The sequence below is a fragment of the Lissotriton vulgaris genome, chromosome 10 (genome assembly GCF_964263255.1).
Source record: "Lissotriton vulgaris chromosome 10, aLisVul1.2, whole genome shotgun sequence".
NCBI classification, from domain to species: Eukaryota; Metazoa; Chordata; class Amphibia; order Caudata; family Salamandridae; genus Lissotriton; species Lissotriton vulgaris.
In genome coordinates this window covers 167,645,242-167,650,489 of record NC_141698.1, presented here as the reverse complement: position 1 = coordinate 167,650,489, position 5,248 = coordinate 167,645,242, and positions in this window count along the sequence as shown.

Here is a 5,248-nt window from a genome sequence, read left to right as displayed (position 1 = left end):
TCTATTATGTGGTGGATTGAGAGGAATATCCCAAGGCCCACAGCCACTCACTCCCAGCCATGTGATCGGGGTACACCAAATATTTTGAGCAGGGAAATGCCAACTTTCTTTCTAAAAGGGGCACTTTCAAAAATCTGACTTTACCATTAAAGAGGATTTTAAATAACAATGTCTCAGACACAAAACATGACTTTCCTACCTGTTCCCAATTAAATGTAATGACTTAAAATGACCTAATGTTATTCTATGGAGAAGTTAGGCCTTACAGTAGAGAAAAACGAATGTAAGAGATTTTCACTATCAGGGCATGTTCAAGTACATATCCAACTTTTTAATATCAATGCACCCTGCCCTATGGGCTGTTTTGGGCCTACCTTAGGGGTGAATTGTATGTATTAAAAAGGACATTTTAGGCTTTGCAAAGGGGTTATTTTGCCAAGTTGAATAGGCAGTTTAAAACTGCTAGCATGCTGGAATGTCAAGTCTGACACATGTTTTGAAGAGCTACGTAAGTGGTTGGCACAACAGGTGCTGCAGACCAATGAGAAACATTTAATTTAAAGGCCCTATATACCACTTTACTAGGGATGTATAAGTAAATCAAATATGGCAATCAGGTGTTAGTCGAATATGCCATGTTTTAGGGTGTTAGCACAAGAACTTCAGCCCCAATAGCAGTGGTAGAGTGCACAGATTGCAAAGGCCAACAAAAACTAATTCAGGAAAAAATAGGAGGGGTGAAGGCAAAATGTTTTTGGGGCGACCCTTCTGGAAGAGCCAAGTCCAACAATAAGACATTATCTCTCTTATTATGTGACTAATGTACTTTCCAAGGTATAATCACGTTCTCCTTCTTGTTTCAGTCACCATACGTCAAACAAACTACAATCACATATGCCTGTGGATAAGGAATGGGGGACAACACATTTAAAATGCACTGAGGACTGGATGCACAATGATAAAAGCATGCTATTGCAGTAAACTACCATGTCTCCCCTGTGTATCTAGTAATTGATAGGTACAGCTTTCAGGGCCTTCCAGCCTGGGTAGCCTCCAATAACAACGCCACCCATGGAGCTTAGTATTACACATCTTTATTGTGTTGCATGTAACTGCAAACTCCACATTCTAAAACAAGGTTTCATGGCATTGCACTCTGGACCTACATCACACCTCTACTGAGTCAGTTAGGAGCCAAAACTGTTCAGTTCTAAAATATCACCAGACACTACATTTTCCAAATGTTAAATAAAAAAAATTGCAAATTTTTACAAATCAACAAAATATATATATCTTTTTTTGTTTTCTATGTAGGATAATAGCTAACTACATGTGATGAATTGAGTAGTTGATAAATGTTTTGCACTTACACTTTATTGGACTGTACTGCCCTTTTGTTTCATGAGCTAATTAAGTTGACATCAATTTTGAATCTTAGAATGTATTTTGGATGTTTAATTTAATGTATTCTGCTTTTATGAGACATATTAGAGGAAACTGTCTTTCTGTAATAGGGTTCCAGTCAAACACTGTTTTGCACATATAATATTTGTTAATTTTATTATTAGGCGTGATTCCCTCTGTCGTGACAAACTACAGGGTTTCAATGTCAGTATTTATGGGCAGACTGCAAACTAAATATTTTCAGGTTCCTAATTTTATGTCTCAAAGTATGCGGAGTATGTCTTTTAGCTGAATCGTGCAAGGAGAGTATCCCAATTAATTTCATCCAATCACTATTTATTGTTGTCATATGTCCCGGTGTGTCATGTGATCAAGACCGCAGCAACGCAGTCGAAACGCGTAATGTTGGGCACTTGCCATGAGACTTTGATTTCATTTTTGCCATTTGAAGATGGAACAAAGCACATATAATTTTTCATTTTTCAACTGCACGTTTGAGGTTCGTACCTTTTTTTTTGCTGAGGTGTTGGTGTTACAGGACTGTGGTGTCTATATATACTGACACTGACGAAGGCTTACGCCGAAACGCGTTTGTGCTTTCCCTTTTCCCCACATTAAATCATCACCATGATATCTCTGAGTCTATGAGTGCTGCTTCTTTTCTTTTGAATGAAGAAAGGCTTTGAGTGTCATATATATATATATATATATATATATATGTATATGTATATATATATATATATATATATATATATATATATATATATATTTTATATATATATATATATATATATATATATATATATATATATATATATATATATATATATATATATATATATATATATATATATATATATATATATATATATATATATATATATTACCTACTGGCTATCGCCAGTAGGTATATATAGTTAGGATTAATTCCCTATGGGATTTCTGAAAATTCTATGTCTAATAACTTTGGCGTTTGTGGACGGAATCGGCTGAAATTTTCAGGAAAATGGCACATTTTGTTTCTGAGCAGCCCCTGAAAATTTGGTGGGGTTTCGTCAAGGGGGGGCTGAGAAAAAAGGGGGGTCCCAAAACGCGTTTTTTACATTGAGTTTTCCATAGGGCGGTTGGACTCACTTTTAGCTCGAACGGCTGAATGGATTTGCACGAAACTTGGCAAAATTGTAGGGACTGTTAGCCCGATGTGCCTTTGCTAGGTCTCAATATATGTGCTTCAGTGGATTTTGAGAAATTAACGTTTAAATCAAGATATATATCTGTAACAGCGCTCCGGGCAGCGATCCGGTTCGCTTACTTTTCGCGTTTCGGAACTTTGCGCGCAGAAAGCTGATTGGCTCTCCGGTGTCTGTCAACATTCTAAACAGTCCGGAGCGGCCGCCATCTTGTCTCTCGGTAGGATCGAGAGAGAAGAAGAGGTGAAAAACGAAAGGGGAATTTAATGAAAGGGGGCAAGGTATCCCCCTCTTGACCCCCTAGGAATGTTGTTGGGGTTATTAAAGGGTCCCGTGGGGAAAAGAAAAAAAAAATGATTTTTCACGGTAGAAGCGCTTCACGGGCCGCGAACTGGGCCGCAAACTGGTAGCGAAACGGGAATTCGCCATTTTGTGCTTCGTTAATTAAATTATTAGGTATAAGGGGGTGCGGGAGACGTATCCTAATCCCCTATGTTTCCTGAGGGTGGCTGAGGAGGCTGATATATGTTGATACATCTCTTCCAGCGGCTGTGCGTGAGCTTTTTTTTTTTTTGCTGCGTGACAGTCCGGAGCGGCCGCCATCTTGTCTCTCGGTAGGATCGAGAGAGAAGAAGAGGTGAAAAACGAAAGGGGAATTTAATGAAAGGGGGCAAGGTATCCCCCTCTTGACCCCCTAGGAATGTTGTTGGGGTTATTAAAGGGTCCCGTGGGGAAAAGAAAAAAAAAATGATTTTTCACGGTAGAAGCGCTTGACGGGCCGCGAACTGGGCCGCAAACTGGTAGCGAAACGGGAATTCGCCATTTTGTGCTTCGTTTTAATTGTTTAGAGACAAAAATTATCGCCGCACATCGGCCACAATGCATGAGTATCGTTGAAAAGTCAGCGATATTCATGCATTATCCAGCAAATGCTCTTAGCCGTGTTATCCACCTTCCATTGGATAACATGGTTAAAAACTGCTCTGTGCGTGAGCTTTTTTTTTTTTTTTTTTTTTTTTTTTGCTGCGTGACGTTTGTTAACGTTCGATTCGATGGAAATCAGGAAGTGTTGACCACCATTTTGTCACTGCGAGTAAATATTTTGTTATAAATGAATCCTTATTGAAAAACATTGTCTGCGCCATCTTGCCTTTTTGTCCAATGCCACAATTTTGTCGTGCACGGCAGCCATTTTAGATGCCTTGACCAGGCCCACTCTCTGCACGCCGCCGATCCTCAGCATGGCTCCCCACCCTCGCAAGCATCTCCCCCACGCACTGGTCATCCCCGCTCTCTCTCTCATGCATGGGCCATATACTTCCCCCCATCTGCGCTGCTCTTCTCTGAGAATCACACCCTGTGCCCTCCCGACACCTCTCTTTCACCCTATTCACTACCGCACCCTCTGACACTCCTCTTCCTCTGTGTCCGATTGTCCAGGCCGGACCTAGGCTATCACCTACCCCTGCGGATGTAGTTTATGGCCCCAGCTGTAGAGAATTCAGACATGCCAACCCTCCCGATTCAGGCGTGTGACTACTGATTTCAGTCCTAGTCTCCCGCCTCCCGATTTCTGCAAGCAAAAACCCGGGTGCATATTACGAACAACTAGCGATAATTTTTGTCTCTAACTTGTTTAGAGACAAAAATTATCGCCGCACATCGGCGATTTTTATCGCAGATAAACCTTGCTATTATCGCAGAAAAGTCAGCGATATTCATGTATTATCGAGCAAATGCTCTTAGCCATGTTATCCACCTCCCATTGGATAACATGGCTAAGAACTGCTCAGGGCAGGTGTTAGATTTTGGAGATATTCGCGCTTAGCGCGAATATCTCCAAAAGTTGGTAATAGAAGATAGCGATGTTAGGGACTGTTTCCAGTCGCTAACATCTTGGCACGCCACTTTGCATGTCATTAGTGATAAGTATCACTGACATGCAAAGCGGGGCCCAAGATGGTCGCTATCTCCTTTTAGCTGTCACTAACTGGTGTTAGCGACAGCTTGGTAATAGGGAGATATTTTTATCTCCGCTTTCTTGGCTTTTAAAGCCAAAAAAGCGGAGATAAACCCCCTTGATAATATGCCCCACGATTCCTTGGGGGTTTCAGCTGACAGGGCTTGGTATTGTGCTACATGGTAATTTTTCCAGGAAACGTCAGAGGGTCGATGCAGGGGTTCTAGAAGAGGTGATAAACCATTTAAGCCTCATGAACAAGCGCATGGTCTTTTAAAGATTTGTGAAGTACTCGGGCGGCGGTGTGTGTGTGTCCTCTTTCAGGAGCGGGCGGGGGGGGGGGGCACTGCCAGCAACTTGCCAGGTCAGGTAGTGTTCAACACGTGCATCACCCTTTCTCTGCCTGCTATTGCGCTCCATGCTTCGGAAAGGTAAGAAAAAGAACGTGCATTTGAGTTTGAAATGTCCGATCCTGCAGCAGCACACTTCCAAAGCCCACACATGACAATAACCCGATTCAAGGCCCCATTCACCCGTTTTAAAAAAAATAGATAACACTCCAACAAAGTAAGATTATAAAACTTTATTAACTATTAACTATAACGAACGGAAAAAAAACTAAAAACATTTAAACATTTTCAACACAAAAAGCAACAATGGTTAGAAGCTGTCTTTTGTGCGAATAGTCCCAAGG